Below are 19,635 nucleotides of genomic sequence, written 5' to 3'. Positions count from 1 at the left end.
GCAGGACTGGTGGTTTGGCAAATATTGCCACTTCCAGAGCCCATGAGCTTACCAGCCTATATGGGTTGTCAGTGAATAGCTGTCAGTGTGTTGATAACAAAAAGATAGGCTTCTTCTCTAAAGCAATTAACCCCAAATTAGGGTCCTACTTTAATCTGACTTAGCAAACCAAAGACCTAGTCACTTACATTCATTCTTTGGCCTTCCGCCAAGAAAAGAACTAAAAAATTTGCAACTTGTTGATGTAAAATGCAGCATAATATAGTGGGAAAATGTTAGATGTGAAGCCAAATCCAAACCTGAAACCATATCCTCATTCTTTCAAATGCTATGTGACCTGGAGAAAATCATCCCTCTTCTCTGTTCCTTAATTTCCACATTTGTAAATGGGGATGTTGGATTGGATGATCTTTAAAGATTCCTTCTTGACACCTACAAAAAATCAATATAACAATCTATGCATCTGATAGACCATAGATTTAAATTAGAATGGACTTTAAAAGCCATCAAGCCCAATTTCCTTCTTTAATAGTTAAGGAGCTGAGACCAAGAAAGGTCAAGTGATTTGTCGAGGGCCATATAGACAGGTATGTGTCTGAAGTATAATTTGAACCTAGGTCTTTCAAACTCCAGGTCTAGCACTCTACCATATCATAATGTCCCTAACCAACATGCCTGATACTTAAGGATTCTAAGTGCTTTAAAAGAGGTATTCTGTGATTTTGGAGGGAAGAAGAATATTATGGATAAAAAACAATTCTCATCTGGATGCAGGATATCTTGATATAAAGGAAAATAAGATTGTTTTGCTTTGGTCTTCAAAATCATCTCCAACTCACGTTATCTTCAGTTTTTAAATTTCATAATTTGACAATTCTCAATTTGGTATTTTTAGCAAAAGTTACAACAATCCTGGTGTTCATGGTTAAGACTGTGGTATTTCAGCCATCCTGTCCCCACCCTGACCACTTCCCTTCTCTCATTGTATTTGGCAGAAAGTGTCCCTTTGTACTTAACTAGGCCTTCATTTCTGTCATCATGGGTAGGAATTATAGTGACCCACAACCTTATGTGTGGAATAGTTTTGGAGAGAGCTAAAATTGGCTTTTAATTATGGCTTCAGCCTAACAGTGTTTAAGGGAAGATTGATCCTGGTATGTTGAACCTCAGTTTATGTTTCCCAAGACACTTTCAACATGTCTTCGTTGCTTAGGATGTGTGGTTCTCATAATTTTAAAAGTATCCATTTGGAACTCATTTTTTCAATAAAAATTTAATATTCATAAAAATGATGGTTTTTCCTTGTGCCAAAATAATGATTGTAAATTATTTATTACATATAATATGAGTGGGATTAGGTAGCATTGAGAGAAAATCTAAACTGACTTCAAGAGAACCTCCAATACAAGAATAGAACTCAGTTAAGACTAGCATTTTCTCTCAGATTTTTACTGAAATGATGCTTGGGTAGATTTTCATCCTAACTTCTGAAACTGGTACATGATTCTATGGAGGTTAAGTAGATGTCTAGGTGGTAGCCTCTTACCTGGTATAAGCTCTAAAAACAACCATTTGTTATAGATTATTATAGTAACTGGATAAAATGAGAATATTCCATAAATGAATGATTGAAATTGAAGCCCATAGGTCATCGAGAAACCCTGGTTTGCTTAAGAATAACAATTTTCTCTTTAAGTCAAAGTTTAAATAGTAGCTAAACTTAAAGAATCATAAAGTTTGAATATATTTTAGAGGAAAAGCTCTAGTACAGCCCCTGAATAATACGTGAACACCCTCTATAATACCCTTTATTAAAGGGAATTACTTTCTAATAAGTACTATTCTAATTCTTCATACCTTCAATTATTATTACAATGTTGAGTCAAAATCATCTTTGTCACCGTAGGTATGTACCAAGAAATCATGAAAATTTTAGGTGACAGATAAAAGTAAAAATAAAAAGCTGTAGAAGTGATAACTTGTCCTTGTGGTGGCAAAAAAAAATAAAATTGGAAAATGAGGAGGTGTCCCTTGATTGGGGATTGGCTGACCAAATTGTGGTATCTGATGGTAATAGAATATTACTGTGCTATATGGAATGATGAACTGGAGGGTTTCCATATGAACTGGAAGAATCTCCAGGAACTGACGCAGAGTGAAATGAGCAGAACCAAGAGAACATTGTACACAGAAAGTGAAGAGTTGTGGAACAATCCAATATAATGGACTATGCTACTACAAGAAAATCCCAAGGGATTTATGAGAAAGAATGCTATTCAAATACATTGAGAGAAAGAGCTGTAGGAGTAGAAACACAGCCATTTGTTTATATGGATATACTATTTGGTTTTTTTGTTAAAGATTGCTCTATTGCAAAAATGAATAGTATAGAAATAGGTATAAGTGATAACATTTGTATTACCCATTAGAAGTGCATTGATTTTGGATCTGGGAGAGGAAAAGGAAGAGGGGAGGGAAAGAAAATTAATTATGTAAACATGGAAAATATTTTTTAGAATAAGATAAAGTTTAACTTATAAAAAATAAAATTTAAATGAAGTGATAGCTTAAAGTAGGAAATGCTTTATCATCAAAATTGATAATCCATTAACTTGATTTAAAAATAAGAGGAAGAAAAAATCAAATCACCAGCTTAAAAGTGCACAAGGCAAATTCGTAGCCAACTAAGAGGAAATAAAAGGAATTATTCAGAATTATACAATTGTGTTCCTTAGAAAAATGAAAGGGAAAGGAAATGATGACTATTTTGTTTTAAAAATCATTCATATTGCAAAACAAGAAAGAATTATCCTAAAGCTACACAGTATTAGGAAAATGTGAGAAAGCCATAAAATAACTACAAACTATGGAACAAATAGAGTGACAAGTGAATTCCAGTAAATATCTTAAGGGAAATGAATGTGTAGGCTACCAAAATCATTCCCAATATTTGGGGGGAAAAAAGCAAACAAATTCACCCCTGATAATCTAGAATGGGTAAAGGTTATATAAAGAAAAAGTGACCTATAGAAAAATTTCATGCAATGAATATCAGTATAAAATTTTAAAATAAAATTTAACAAAGACCACAAAAATGTGTTTTTAAATATAGAAATGTATAATGAATCTACATATAAAAGAATTTACATTTATCCTAAGATAGCAAGGATGGTTAACCTTCATTACTAATCATAAAATTAGGCATTTAGTAAGTGTTTGCTATCAAATACAGTGCAGAGCATTAGGGGAAACAATGAAACAACAATAAAAAATTATGTCAAGATATGAAGAAACCTTTGAAAAAATATTACATTCATTTTTCTTTTTTTTCTGGGAAAGAGATAATTTTTAAATTTCCATTCAAAATCCATTTTAGGCAGCCTGTAAAGAAATTATCTTTTTTTTTTAAATTTTATAGTATTTTATTTGATCATTTCCATGCATTTTTCATTAAAGACAAAGATCATTTTCTTTTCCTCCCTCCCACCCCCCGTGGCCGACGCGTGATTCCACTGGTATCATATGTGTTCTTGACTTGAACCCATTGACATGTTGTTAGTATTTGCATCAGAGTGTTCGCTCAGAGTCTTTCCTCTGTCATGTCCCCTCAGCCATTGTAGTCAGGCAGTTGCTTTTCCTCGGTGTTTCTACTCCCTCAGTTTGTCCTCTGCTTTTGGATAGTGTTTTTTTTCTCCTTGATCCCTGCAGATTGTGCAGGGACATTACACCGCCACTAATGGAGAAGTCCATTATATTCGATTATACCACAGTGTGTTTGTCTCTGTGTACAATGTTCTCCTGGTTCTGCTCCTCTCGCTCTGCATCACTTCCTGGAGGTTGTTCCAGTTCACATGGAATTCCTCCACTTTATTATTCCTTTGAGCACAATAGTATTCCATCACCAACATATACCACAATTTGTTCAGCCATTCCCCAATTGATGGGCATCCCCTTATTTTCCAATTTTTGGCCACCACAAAGAGCGCAGCTATGAATATTTTTGTACAAGTCTTTTTGTCCATTATCTCTTTGGGGTACAAACCCAGCAGTGCTATGGCTGGATCAAAGGATAGACATTCTTTGATCGCCCTTTGTTCATAGTTCCAAATTGCCCTCCAGAATGGCTGGATCAGTTCACAGCTCCACCAGCAATGAATTAGTGTCCCCACTTTGCCACATCCCCTCCAGCATTCATTACTTTCCATAACTGTCATGTTAGCCAATCTGCTAGGTGTGAGGTGATACCTCAGAGTTGTTTTGATTTGCATCTCTCTGATTATAAGAGATTTAGAACACTTCTTCATGTGCTTATTAATAGTTTTGATTTCTTTATCTGAAAACTGTCTATCCATGTCCCTTGCCCATTTATCAATTGGGGAATGGCTTGATTTTTTGTACAATTGATTTAGCTCTTTATAAATTTGAGTAATTAAACCTTTGTCAGAGGTTTTTATGAAGATTTTTTCCCAATTTGTTATTTTCCTTCTGATTTTAGTTACATTGCTTTTGTTTGTACAAAAGCCTTTTAATTTGATGTAGTTGAAATTATTTATTTTACATTTTGTGACTCTTTCTATGTCTTGCTTGGCTTTAAAGTCTTTCCCTTCCCAAAGGTCTGACATGTATACTATTCTGTGTTTACCCAATTTACTTATGGTTTCCTTCTTTATGTTTAAGTCTTTCACCCATTTTGAATTTATCTTGGTGTAGGGTGTGAGGTGTTGATCTATTCCTAATCTCTCCCACACTGTCTTCCAATTTTCCCAGCAGTTTTTATCAAATAGTGAATTTTTGTCCCAAGACCTGGGAACTTTGGGTTTATCGTATACTATCTGGCTGAGGTCGCTTTCCCCCAGTCTATTCCACTGATCCTCCTTTCTGTCTCTTAGCCAGTACCAAATTGTTTTGATGACTGCTGCTTTGTAATATAGTTTGAGGTCTGGGACTGCTAGGCCCCCCTCATTAGTGTTTTTTTTCATTATTTCCCTGGATATCCTTGATCTTTTGTTATTCCAAATGAACTTTGTTATGGTTTTTTCCAAATCAGTAAAGAAATTTTTTGGGAGTTCCATGGGTATGGCACTAAATAGATAAATAAGTTTGGGCAGGATAGTCATTTTTATTATGTTGGCTCGTCCTACCCATGAGCAGTTAATGTTTTTCCAATTGCTCAAGTCTAGTTTTAGTTGTGTGGCGAGTGTTTTGTAGTTGTGTTCATATAGTTCCTGTGTTTGTCTTGGGAGGTAGATTCCTAGGTATTTTATTTTGTCTAAGGTGATTTTGAATGGGATTTCTCTTTCTAGTTTTTGCTGCTGAGCTGTGTTGGAGATATATAGAAAAGCTGATGATTTATGTGGGTTTATTTTGTATCCTGCAACTTTGCTAAAGTTGTTGATTATTTCAATTAGCTTTTTGGTTGAATCTCTAGGATTCTTTAAGTAGACCATCATGTCATCTGCAAAAAGTGATAACTTGGTCTCCTCCTTGCCTATTTTGATGCCTTCAATTTCTTTTTCTTCTCTAATTGCTACTGCTAGTGTTTCTAGTATGATGTCAAATAATAGAGGTGATAATGGACATCCTTGTTTCACTCCTGATCTTATTGGGAATGCATCTAGTTTATCCCCATTGCAAATGATATTAGCTGATGGTTTTAGATATATACTGCTTATTATTTTTAGGAATGACCCTTCTATTCCTATGCTTTCTAGTGTTTTTAATAGGAATGGGTGTTGTATTTTATCAAAGGCTTTTTCTGCATCTATTGAGATAATCATGTGGTTCTTGTTGGTTTGCTTGTTAATGTGGTCAATTATGTGGATGGTTTTCCTAATATTGAACCAGCCCTGCATCCCTGGTATAAATCCTACTTGATCATGGTGGATGACCCTTCTGATCACTTGCTGAAGTCTTTTTGCTAGTATCCTATTTAAGATTTTTGCATCTATATTCATTAGGGAGATTGGTCTATAGTTTTCTTTCTCTGTTTTTGACCTGCCTGGTTTTGGAATCAGTACCATGTTTGTGTCATAAAAGGAGTTTGGTAGAACTCCCTCTTTGCTTATTATGTCAAATAGTTTGTATAGTATTGGGATTAACTGTTCTCTGAATGTTTGATAGAATTCACTGGTGAATCCATCAGGCCCTGGGGATTTTTTCTTAGGAAGTTCTTTGATGGCTTGGTGGATTTCATTTTCTGATATGGGATTATTTAAGAATTCTATTTCCTCTTCTGTTAGTCTAGGCAGTTTGTATTTTTGTATATATTCATCCATATCACTTAAATTGGTATATTTATTGCCATATAATTGGGCAAAGTAATTTCTAATGATTGCCTTAATTTCCTCTTCCTCAGAGGTGATGTCCCCCTTTTCATCTTTGATGCTGTTAATTTGCTTTTCTTCCTTCCTTTTTTTAATTAGATTGACCAGTACTTTGTCTATTTTGTTTGTTTTTTCAAAGTACCAGCTTCTTGTCTTATTTATTAAATCAATAGTTCTATCACTTTCAATTTTATTAATTTCTCCCTTAATTTTTAGGATTTCTAGTTTGGTTTTCTGCTGGGGGTTTTTAATTTGGTCACTTTCGAGTTTTTTTATTTGCATTTCCAATTGATTGATCTCTGCTCTCCCTAGTTTGTTAATATATGCACTCAGGGATATGAATTTACCTCTGATTACTGCTTTGGCTGCATCCCAAAAGGTTTGAAAGGATGTCTCGCCATTGTCATTTTCCTCGATGAAATTATTAATTGTTTCTATGATTTCTTCTCTAACTAAACGATTTTGGAGTATCATATTGTTTAGTTTCCAATTAGTTTTTGATTTGGTTTTCCATGTACCATTACTGATCGTTATTTTTATTGCCTTGTGGTCTGAAAAGACTGCATTTATTATTTCTGCTTTTCTGCATTTGTGTGCCATGTTTCTGTGACCTGATGTATGGTCAATCTTTGTGAATGTGCCATGTGGTGCTGAGAAGAAGGTGTATTCCTTTTTATCCCTATTTATTTTTCTCCATATGTCTATTAATTCTAATTTTTCTAAGGTTTCGTTCACTTCTTTTACCTCTTTCTTATTTATTTTTTGATTTGATTTATCTAAATTTGATAATGGTTGGTTCAAGTCTCCCACTAATATGGTTTTACTGTCTATTTCTTCCTTCAATTCTCCTAGTTTCTCCATTAGAAATTTGGGTGCTATATTATTTGGTGCATATATGTTAATTAGTGATATTTCCTCATTATCTAAAGTCCCTTTTAACAAAATATAATAACCTTCCCTATCCCTTTTGATCAGGTCTATTTTTGCTTTGGCTTTATCAGATATCATGATTGCCACTCCTGCCTTCTTTCTGTCACTTGAGGCCCAGAAGGTCTTACTCCATCCTTTAATTCTGACCTTGTGGGTGTCTACCCGCCTCATGTGTGTTTCTTGGAGACAACATATGGTAGGGTTTTGGATTCTAATCCATTCTGCTATTCGTCTACGTTTTATGGGTGAGTTCATCCCATTCACGTTCAATGTTATGACTGTCACTTGTGGACTCCCTGGCATTTTGATATTCTTCCCTAATTCTGACCTTTCTTCTTCAGCTCTACCTTTTAGTCCAGTGATTTACTTTAAATCAGTCCCCCTTGTATTTCCCTTTCTACCCCCCTCCCTTCTTATTCCCTCCCTTATTTTCCCCTGTAGTCTTTTTAAACCCCATCCCCACCCTCTCCCTCCCTTGTACTGCTTCCCTCCCCACCAGTCTGTTTTTTATCCTTCTACTCCCCTATAGGGCGCAAATCTATTCTCTTCCCCAATGGATTGGATTGTTCTTCCCTCTTTGGGTCAGTTTCAAAGTACATAAGATTTGAATATTTCCTGTCTCTAACCTCTTTACCCTTCCAGTGTATCGATGTTCTCCCCCCTCCCGCCATGAGCTTCTTTGTGACATATAAATTTACCCCCATTTGTTTCTTTTCCCATTTCTTTTAGTCATAACCTCTTTTCTTTTTTAGCTTTAGTCATGTATATATATATATATACATACACATGTATATGTATTTATGCATGCATATCTCTATATACCTATTTATGTCTTGTCCTTTCATCCTATACAGTTTGTCACTGTTCCCTCTGAGTGTAGTTCTTCTAGCTGCTTAGGTGATAGCAACAGTTTTTAAGAGTTGCCAATGACCTCTTTTCTTATAGGGATACATATCATTTTAACTTATTGAGTCTCTTAAAAAACAACCTTTGTTGTTGTTGTTGTTTTTCCCCTCTTTTTTAATTACCTTTTGATGATTCTCTTGAATTCTGTGGTTGGACTTCGAATTTTCTCTTCAGGTCTGGTCTTTTATTTATGAATGCTTGGAATTCCTCTGTTGTGTTAAATGACCATACTTTCCCCTGTAAGAATATAGTCAGTTTTGATGGGTATTTTATTCTTGGCTGTAGGCCTAGTTCCCTTGCTTTCCGGAATATCATATTCCATGCCTTTCGGTCCTTCAGTGTGGATGCAGACAGATCCTGTGTTATCCTCACCATGTTTCCATGGTATCTGAATGGTTTCTTTTTGGCAGCTTGTAATACCTGTTCTTTTATCTGATTGTTTTTGAATTTGGCTATAACATTTCTTGGTGTTGTCAGTTGGGGATTAAAAACAGGGGGTGATCTGTGGATTCTTTCAATCTCCACTTTCCCCTCTTGTTCTAGGATTTCGGGACAGTTTTCCTGGATAATTTCCTCTAGTATTATGTCCAGGCTTTTTCTTTTGTCGTGTTCTTCTGGTAGTCCAATTATTCTTAAATTGTCTCTTCTTGAACGATTTTCTAAATCGTCTGTTTTGTGAATGAGATGCTTCACATTTTCCTCAATTTTTTCATTCTTTTTGTTTTGTTTTATAGTGTCCTGCTGCCTTGTGAGGTCACTTGATTCTAGTTGTTTTACTCGGGTTCTTAAAGATTGGATTTCATCTTTGGCTTTTTGGTCGTCTTTTTCCTTCTGGTCTGAGTTTCTTTGAAGATTGTCTTTCATCCTCTTTATCTCGTCTTTCATCTCCTTTGCCTCATTTTTCATCTCCTTTGCCTCATTTTCCAGCTGGATGATTTTGGCTTTCAGGACACTATTTTCTTGTTTTAGTTCAAGTGCCTCTGTTTCCAGATGACTTATCTTAATTTTTAAGTTCTTTTCCCAATTGTCTTCAGCCTCTCTTAGTTGTGTTTTGAGTTCTTCCACAGCCTGTATCCAATTCGCTGGGATTTCTGGTTTATCGTTTGCTGATCTCTCCCCCTCTGTTCCATTTGGTGAGTAGTAGCTGTCTATTGTAGTTTCTTTCTTCTGTTTCTGTTGTTTGTTCAAATTCACCCCTTCTTTCCTCCCTGTATTTGTCTGTGCTCTTGTTCCTCTCATTTTTTTGTTTTTTAGGGACTTCTATCAGTCTCCCCTCTTGGAGCTTTAACAGAGGATCTCTTGGTGTAATCTCTGAGGGAGGGTTGTTGGGGGTTTGAGCTTTCCTGTCCTCTGGAGGCTTTTGATTGGCTTAAAGTTCAGCAGTCAGTGAGGATGGATGGGGAGCCTGGGCTTCCCTGTGTTCTGGAGACTTTTGATGGGATTGAGTTCAGCTTATTTGGGATGGGTTTATTCTGAGTTTTAAACTTCCTGGACGGCTGGAGCAGATATGGAGGATCTCTAAAGCTCTGGCCAGGCTGCCAGGTCTATGCTCCTTCTAGGCTGCCATCTTGACTTCGCCTCTAGGTTTCTGTTTTTTCAGAAGACCCAGCTCTCTAAGGGGGGAGGGGTTGTGGCTTGCCTGGACTCTGAGGGCTCCTGATGAGATTAGGTTCAGGTGGTGTGGGCCGAAAGATCCCAGAGCCAAAAAAGGGAAGGAAAGAAAAAAAAAAGCAGCCACCTCCTCTTCCACAGTCTGTGTTGAGTGCCCAGAAACTGGCCGAGTTACTTTCAAGGAAAGCTCTTTGGAGCAACCCCTTTGCCAGCCCTGAGTTTTCTGTCCTTTCAGTAGCTCTGAGGGCTCCTGATGGGATTAGGTTCAGCTGGTTCTTTCAGAAGACCCTGCTCTCTAAGGGGGGAGGGGTCGTGACTTGCCTGGACTCTAATGGCTCCTGATGGGATTAGGTTCAGGTGGTGTTGGCTAAACAATCCCAGAGCCAAAAAAAAAAAAGAAGAAAGAGAAAAGCAGCAACCTCCTCTTCCTCAGTCTGTGTTGAGTGCCCAGAAACTGGCCCGGGTTACTTTCAAGGTAGGCTCTTCGGAGCCACCCCTTTGCCAGCCCTGAGCCCTCTGTCCTTTCAGTAGCTCTGAGGGCTCCCGATGGGATTGGGCTCAGCTGGTGCCCCAAAGCTGGGACCTCCCCCGAGACCCAGAGGGAAGAACCCAGCCAGGGGGCCACAGGCTTCCCCCTTCTCTCTATGCTTCCCTGCCATCTGTGTTGGGCGCTCCAGAGACTGGCTCTGGTTGCTTTCAAGGTGAGTCCTCAGAGCCCTGAGGTTCCTGCTGCTGCCTTGGGCTCAGCACTCTGGGTTGGGGGGGATGGGTCCTGGGACCTTCTTTCTGTCTACCCCTTAGATCTGAGTGATCTAGGGTTCTGGCTTTTGGGGTGTGGTACCTTTTGATCCAGGTCCAGGAGGAGGTTTCCCCAGGTCTATCCTGTTGTTCAGCTTGAATTTCGGTGGCCTAGGAGCACTCTGTTTGCGATCGGTAGGGAAGGGTTTCGGAGGTCTGAACTTTTGCTGCTTCTACACCGCCATCTTGACCGGAAGTCAAGAAATTATCTTAAAGTTGCAAAACTCAGACACATTTATCAAGGAATTGTTGTGATGGAGAGGTTTCATTAAATTCATCAGATAACTTAAATAAAATACCATTTTGTTTTCCTAGAATCATAGTTAATTTCTGAGCTGTACCATAGTTCTTATGAATAGAGTAAATGTACTTACCAAATTGAACAAGATGTTAACACGTTTTCATCAAATAATTGACAACAGCACAATTTAATGTTACTTAGATTTACAGTCCAAATGATTATATTGTAAAATATGACTGAGCATGGGAAAAAACAAACTTTTAATGGACTTTAGTAAAAAACCTAGTTCTTAAAAATTACATGATAAAGAAGTGAACAATTCTTTTTTTTTAAGTGCCTACTTTGATGATATAGGTAAAAAAAAAAAGGAAGCTTTTGCTTTCTATGATTGCCTTAATTTCCTCTTCATTGGAGGTGAGGTCTCCCTTTTCATCTATGATACTGTTAATTTGGTTTTCTTCTTTCCTTTTTTTTTAAATTGACCAGTACTTTGTCTATTTTGTTTGTTTTTTTTTCTTCAAAATACCAGCTTCTAGTCTTATTTATTAGTTCAATAGTTCTTTCACTTTTGATTTTATTAATTTCACCCTTAATTTTTAGGATCTCTAATTTAGTCTTCATCTGAGGATTTTTAATTTGTTTGCTTTCTAGTTTTTTAATTTGCATGCCCAATTCATTGACTTCTGCCCTCCCTAATTTGTTAATATATGAACTCAAGGATATAAATTTCCCACTGAGTACTGCTTTGGCTGCATCACATAGGTTTTGAAAGGATGTCACATCATTGTCATTTTCTTCAATGAAATTATTAATTGTTTCTATTATTTGTTCTTTAACCAGTTTTGCAGATTCATATTGTCTAATTTCTAATTAATTTTTGATTTACCTCTCCATGTACCCTTGCTAATTATTATTTTCATTGCATTGTGATCTGAGAAGGTTGCATTTATTATTTCTGCTCTTTTGCACCTGTTTGCACTGTTTTTATGCCCTAATACATGGTCATTTTTTGTGAATGTACTATGTGCTGCTGAAAAGAAGGTATATTCCTTTTTGTCCCTATTTATTTTTCTCCACGTATCTACTAACTCTAATTTGTCTAATATTTCATTCACTTCTCTTAACCTCTTTCTTATTTATTTTTTATTTGATTTATCTAAATTTGATAGTGGTAGGTTCAGGTCTCCCACTAGTATAGTTTTACTATCTATTTCCTCCTTCAATTCCACTAGTTTCTCCTTTAGAAATGTGGATGCTATACCTTTTGGTGCATACATGTTGATTACTGATATTTCCCCATTTTCTATACTTCCTTTTATCAGGATGTATTTACCTTCCTTTTAATCAGATCTATTTTTATTTTGGCTTTGTCAGATATCATGATTACAACTCCTGCCTTCTTTCTATCAGTTGAGACCCAATAGGTTTTGCTCCAACCTTTAATTCTAACCTTGTGATTATCTACCCACCTCAGCTGTATTTCTTGTAGACAACATATGGTAGGATTTTGGATTCTAATCCACTCTCCTATTTGTTTTCATTTTAGGGTGAGTTCATCCCATTCACATTCAAGGTTATGATTGTCACTTGTATATTCCCCAGCGTTTTGATATCCTCTCCTAGTTCTGTCCTTTCTTCTTTTGCTATATCCTTTTAAGCCAGTGGTTTACTTCTAATCAATCCCCCTAATCCCCTCCCTTAATATGCTTCCCTTTCTGGCCCCTCCCTTTTTGTTCCCTTCTTGTTTTTTTAGGGTCTGTTAAGTTCCCTTCCCCCTCTCTTTCCCTCCCTTTTTGTACTCCCTCCCCCTTCCCCCCTTAGTTTTCCCTTCTCACTTTCCCTGTAGGATAAGATAGAATTCAAGACCCCAATGGATGTCAATGCTCTTCCCTCTCAGAATTGATTTCACTGAGAGTAAGGTTTAAGTATTAGCTATTAGCACTCTCTTCCTCTCTTTCTTATAAGAGTATTCTTCCCCTCCCCTTCCCATGCATATCTTTGTGCAATAAAGATTATCCTATTTATTTTATTTCTTCAAGTATCTCTTGGTGCCATCTTCAATTCCCCCCTCCCTTTTTCTTTTTTTTTGTATATCTTATTGCACTTATTACCCCAGTCTCTTCCTGTGAATTATTCTTCTAATTACTATAATAGTGAATATAATTTTTGAGAGTTGCAAATAACATTTCCCCATATATTAATATATATAATTTGATCTAATTGTAGCCCTTAAAGAAGAAAATTTTAATAAAAATACATTTCCCCCCTATTCCCTCTCTTTCTTAGTTATCTTTTCATGATTCTCTTGATCTTTGTATTTGGATATCAAACTTTCCACTTAGTTCTGGTCCTTTTGTTACAAATACTTGGAAATCTTCTATTTTGTTGAATGCCCATACTTTCCCCTGGAAGTATATAGTCAGTTTTGATGGATAGGTGATCCTTGGTTGAAGACCCAATTCTCTTGTCTTTCTGAATATCATGTTCCAAGCTTTGTGGTCCAAGCTTCCTTGTGGAAACTGCCAGGTCTTATGTGATCCTGATTGGTGCTCCTTGATATCTGAATTGTCTCTTTTTGGCTTCTTGTAGAATTTTCTCCTTAGCTTGAAAGCTCTTGAATTTGGCAACTACATTCCTGAGAATTACCTTTTGAGGATTTAGTGTAGAGGGTATTCTATGAACTCTTTCAAGGTCTATTTTTCCCCCTTGTTCAAGAACATCAGGGCAGTTTTCTTGGATGATTTCTTGTAGTATGATGTCAAGATTTCTGTTAATTTCTGGCTTTTCAGGTAGACCCAATGATTCTCAAATTGTCTCGTCGTGATCTGTTTTCCTGATCTGTCATCTTGTCAGTGAGATATTTTATGTTTTCTTCTATTTTGTCAGTCTTTTGACTTTGCTTTATTAATTCTTGCTGTTTTGTAAGATCATTGTCTTAGTTGCCTAATTCTGGTCTTTAAGGACTGATTTTCAGCTATAATCTTTTGATTTTCCCTTTCGGTTTGGTCTATCCTGCTTTTCATGGCTTCCAACTGTTTCTCCAATTGGGAGTTCTTGTTCTTTAAAACTGTTATTTTCTCTTTGAATTATTTACCACTTTTCTTGCCAGAAGGCTTACATCTTTTTTATAAGCTCCAATTTAAATTCTTCAAGAGCTTGTGAACAATTTCCATTTTGGGGGAAGGTTTTGGGTTTATTTGAATTTCCAACTGTATTTCCTCTGTAGCCTGTATTTTTCCTTCGTAAAAATTTTCCAGGATCAATGCCTTCTTTTTGTTTTTCTTGAAGGGAGATTGTTGCTCCCGGGCACAATTTTCCATCACTGTGGAGGTTTTTCCTTCACTTTTTAGTCAGAAATCTGAGTGATATCGGCAGGCTCTCTGTGTATGGAGCTAAGGAGCAAGGATTTTGTCCGAGGCAAACTCTCAAATCTCCACGGCTTCTGCTGTTTGCAGCCCTTCTCTGTGATATCTTCCCGCGAGCGCCCAGTGTCTGAGCTCTTCAGCCTGCTGTGGTTTCAGCTGCTCTCAGGGGTAGGTTCTTGGTGGTTTTAGTCAGCTCCCAAGGACCTAGAGGTGCCCCTTACTCATTCTAGAGGTGCCCCTCGCTCACTCTCTGATTTTGGAGCATGCTGTCTTGGACTCTGGCTCCATAGGTGGGATGGGGGAGGGTAGATCAGCTCACGGTTTTGGTGGGAGCTTTTTCACCTCCTTATAGTGTGGACATGCTCAAATCCCACCTACCTTCAATGTTGCACTCTACTGTAGAGTCCCTTCGTTCATATGAATTTGGGTTTTTTGGTCTTTTGAGGTAGTCTATATCAGTGGGTGCCGAGGAGAGGATGAGTCTTGTGTCTAGACTGCCACCATGTTTACCAGCTTTTGCTTTCTATGGAACAGAGTGGCAGTGTACAACTTGCCAAATTTTCTGCAGTGCTAACTAATACTCAGAGGTCCAGAAGAATGCTAACCTGGATAAGCAACTCATTTTTACATTTGTGAACAATCCTAAGATGTGAAAAGTTCTTACCTATGCCCAGAAGTTGAAAGGTTTTTTTATATATGTATATATAAGCACATCCACCAATTCCTAGTCCCTTCATTTCACAAAATGGCTTTTTGACTTGTTTTAAAAGTGTACAATGCATCGTGTAGTTGCACTTTCATAATGAGAGGTGGAAAAATGTATATCAAGGGGGAAGCTTGTCATGGAAGTACTAATTATTCTACAGGTATCCAATACATGAATATGAACAGTCTTTGGGTATTTGTGATAACTGTTCTAACCAGCTCTTAATACATAAAAACACGTTAATTTTTTAAAGTCATAAGAAATGTGCTTAACCCATTAAAAAAAATCCCATCATGCATTTTATAAAATAATGACTTTAGAGTCATTTATATGACCTTATTCACCTGAATCTTGTTCCATAATGCAGATCCACAATATTATAAAATATTGTTAAAAATCATAAAAATATATATTATCTCTTTCCTTTATAATTTTATGCATATAAATATTTTACTGAAGAACATGCATCATTTGGATAAAACAAATGTAAAAATGCTTCATTAAAAAATGTGGTCCTCTTACATTTAGCAATATAAAATACTAAATGATTATAATATAATATTAAATTAGCTATTAAAGAGTTAAATTCGAAAGATTTGCAAATTAATATAGCAGTGAACAGTTCCTTACACAAAAGTCCATTAAGTCCATTAAGTTACACAAAAGTCCAAGTCAGTGTTTTAACAGGTACACAGAACCCTCAGCCAATAAATGCATTATAATGCAAAAGAGCATCACATCTTTGTTTCTTTTTTAATTTTTCTTCTTCATGTTATTTTATGCATTCTGGCATGGCAACATATTCTATGGGGACAAGTTCTGCTAGTTCTTCCAGGTTAAAGACGTATTAATTTTTTTGGCTGAATTTTGAGCTAACAAAAGGCCTCATAATTGCTAGAAGTATTCGGCTAAGCCAAGAAGGGTGAACTATTATTATCAAAGACCTTAATTTTTTCTGTAACCTTCTTTTGATCTGCTGATAACATTTCCTGAGCCATCGCAGACTTGGCATTTTTCTCCACATTTTAAATAAACTATCATGTAGGTCTCTACTACTAATAGCTCCAAAGTGCCAACAACATATTTAAACAGATTGTCCATTAAATAGCGATAATTAAGTTGTCCACTTTCAGGCATAAAGCAGAAAGCAAACACTACAATTGCATTTAATCCAGCTCCATAATAACCACCATGATAACTTTTTAATAGGGTCTTCTTTTATAGGCCTTCATGTCAACCCTGTGATCCTGTTCTCCAATTCTGAACGTACATCAGCATCGTCCATCTTCCTTTTCCTCTGCTGCCCTTATATTCAGTAATTGATCCTTTCCTAATTACTTCAGTAGTTTTGGGTTTTGGAAGATCATCTTCCCATTCAAATTCATTGCTGTTCTCAGATGGGGTATCTAACCCATCCAAGTCAATCTCTTTACTTTCATCCAAATCATCTGATAATATCTGGAGCCATTAATTTTTTTTTACTTTATTTCCATTTACTTCTAGTGGGTCTGGCTGGTGATCTAGTCCTGCTATAGTTAATAATATCTGTTTCAATGCTGTCATTCTCTGGTAAGGATATTGGAAAGTCTTCATCTTGCCATTCTTCCTTAAGTTCCTCACCATCCATCCTTAACAATGTCAAATACAGATTCCTGGTAATCCAGAGAACCACTGACCTGGGAAGAAGCCTCCGCCTCCTCATCCTCTTCGCCCCTCCAGGCTGGTGAAGAAGTCAGGCAGAACTGCCCGGAGTTGGACCCTGCTTGGGGGTCCACCAGATCCCCTTGGTCTGTGGCGGAGACCCCAGCCAGGTCCCCTAGCCCCAGCTGCAGTGGCAGAAGCACTCACTTGGATCTGCATTCATTTTTCAAAAATAAAAGTAAATAGAATAGGCATAGAAAGATCTTTCTTTAATGGTTCAAAAAATAATATACTTATCCAAACCAAAAGCTAGAATTACTTGCAATGGAAAAACACTGGAAATTTTCCCAACAAGCATAAACAATAAGCAAAGATTAAATATGATTTCCACTCTAATTTGATGTAGTTCTAAAAATACTAACTATAGCAATAAGCTGAAAATCACTTATAAACACTGGCAAAAATTCCATAAAATTGTCCCTAATACAAATGACATATTAATTTACTTAGAATGTCTCAGTAAGGATACTAATCAAGATGATTAATAACTTCATTAAAGTAGTAAGATACAATATAAAAACAAAAAAAGAGCATTTCTATGCAGTACTAACAAAAACAAGGATAAAATAATAGTAAGAAATTAATACATAACAACTCTAAAATCCATTAATTTTTCTACCAAGGCACCCACAGTCTTATATAAATGCAACTCGTGCCAATAAAATGAAAATAATAGTTATACTTAAATTGGTGGTTTTATCCTTTATTACTCAGAGAACCAAAATCACATCACTATGCCAGGTTAACAAATAGTGTCTGTATCATCCGCATCACTATGTTATCTTGAAAGGCCCTATCACCTATTGGGTACAAGTAGCTTATATGAACATTTGAAATGGAGATGTCTTTAAATTTGCATAACTTATGTTTCTTTTGAGCTATTGAAATTCTGCTTTGCTCCATGCTAGACATTTCCTCTGTAAGTGTTTCCCATGACTCCCAATCAATACCAGAGTTCTTCAGAGAGACTATATATATCACATTTCCAAAGAGTTCCTTTATAGAACTAGTCAAAATAATAATACTTTTTTATATAGAAAAAGACCTAGAATCTACAAGGAATAATCTGTGCTGGTCTTCAAAAGTGGCATTTGTGTCTCATTCTGCATATTAGTCCATTACATTTCTTCATTTTCAGCCCTCTGGAATTATTGTCTATTATTGCATTGGTCACAATTCTTAAGTCTTTCACACATTTGTTTTTATAGTGCTGATGTTATGGTATTGTAAAAAATGGAGATTTGAACCCCAGACTTCAATCCCCAGAAGTCCTTGGTACTTCCCAGAATTCCCTATAATCTCACCTGAGTCCTCACCTGAGTGTGAGAACACAATTTGTATTTAAACTGGCTGTAATGCCTTCTTCGGCCTCTTCCTGTACTCAGAGATTGCAAGGATGTAGTGAGTAAACTAAGCAGGGGGGGGGGGGGGGGGAGGGGGTCTGAATTTTGCTAAATCAGCCATGGCACATGGTTTATTATTTTGTATCCTTGATTTCTAATAATTTCTAATAAACCTCATAAAAATATAATACCTTTTAGAAGAGAAACTAATTTAACTGTTACAGTATAAATTGTTATAGTACTGTTCACATCATCCTCAGCCAGTTCATACATATCTCACCACGCTTCTCTGTATGATCACTTACTCATTTCTTACAGCACAATAGAATTAGATTATATTAATTTCCAATAATTTGTTCAGAAATTCCAAATTGATGGACAATTCCTTAGTTCATTTTCTAATAGGGAAAGAAACATATAAAAGGAGACCCTTTCACAAAAATGAAGATGATTCTGCTGGACAAAATTTTCTTCTGAATCCTGAAACTTAAGGGAACTAAGAGTTTCACCAAGGATTCCTGAAACACAAAGGAAATCCAGCTATGGGTGCAAACTCACCCTTCACTAGGACAACTCAAAGAAAACAAACTCAAAAAAGCCTCCAGGAGTGAGGCTCTCAAAATTGATTAAACACTTGAGGTTGATTATTTGTAATTTCTAGGCCATGAGACAAAGCTATTCTGGATCTGCATTATGCAGAGATCTCAAAAAAGCTGACTGAATTCATAAATAAAGCAAACAGTCTAAATCTGCTTGAAAGAAAACAGCATTTGGGAACTTCATAATATGCTCTAGGCAGAGTGCTAGCACCAATATTTACAAATTAAGGAACCATACTGCTCCTATTAGCTGTAAAACTTTTTTTAATTAATTTTTTTCAATTATCAAGCATTTATTTTTTTCTTTCCTACCTTCCCCCACTTCACTGGGGGAAATATGATAAACAAAACCCTAGTAACAAATAAACAGAGTTAAACAAAAGAAATTCCCATATTGGCTATGTCCAAACATGTGTGTCTCATTCTGCATATTAGTCCATCACATTTATGTCAAGAAGTAGGTAACATTTCTTCATTGTCAGGCCTCTGGAATCATTGTCTTTTATTGCATTGATCATCATTCTTAAGTCTTTCACACTTTTTAAAATAGTATTGATATCATGGTATAAATTGTTATAGTATTGTTCACTTTATTCTCCATCAGTTCATACATGTCTTACCATGCTTCTTTGTACGATCACTTACAAATATCTTGCAGCACAATAGAATTAGATTACATTCATTTAAAATAACTTGTTCAGAAATTCCCAATTTATAGATAACCCCTTAGTTCACATTCTTACAGGGAAAGAAAAGGGAGCTGAAAAGCTAGGATGCCCTTAGGGGCAAGTTGAAAAAGTTCTTGGCTCTTACAAAGAAGTGATACTGTAAATATTTTTGTGCACATAGTGCCTTTTCCTCTTTCTTTGATTTCTTTGGGGTATAGATCTAGTAGTGCTCTCAATGAGTTATAGAGTATATACAGTTAATGATTTGGAGGGCATAGCTCCAAATGTTTTCCAGAATGGCTAGACCAATTCTCAGCTCTCCCAGCAAAACATCAATGTGTGTGTGCACGCACGTGTTTCTGTAACCCCTCCCACATTCGTTATTTCCCATTTTTATCAACTTTGCCAATCTGATAGATGTAATTTGGAAACTCAGAAATGCTC

General features: G+C 36.4%; 1 protein-coding gene and 1 pseudogene across 2 annotated transcripts in view; one reads left to right on the top strand and one right to left on the bottom strand.

Moving 5' to 3' along the window:
• CFAP299 (cilia and flagella associated protein 299) overlaps positions 1-19,635 on the top strand; it is a 530,824-nt gene that overhangs the window by 455,076 nt on the left and 56,113 nt on the right. The gene's annotated exons all lie outside the window — the stretch shown is intronic.
• Positions 15,653-16,507, bottom strand: LOC103104962 (BCL2/adenovirus E1B 19 kDa protein-interacting protein 2-like; annotated as a pseudogene).

The sequence above is a fragment of the Monodelphis domestica genome, chromosome 6, assembly GCF_027887165.1.
Source record: "Monodelphis domestica isolate mMonDom1 chromosome 6, mMonDom1.pri, whole genome shotgun sequence".
In the NCBI taxonomy this organism is placed as follows: domain Eukaryota; kingdom Metazoa; phylum Chordata; class Mammalia; order Didelphimorphia; family Didelphidae; genus Monodelphis; species Monodelphis domestica.
The sequence above is the reverse complement of the archived record's forward strand: the minus strand, read 5'-3'. Positions and strand labels throughout refer to the sequence as shown.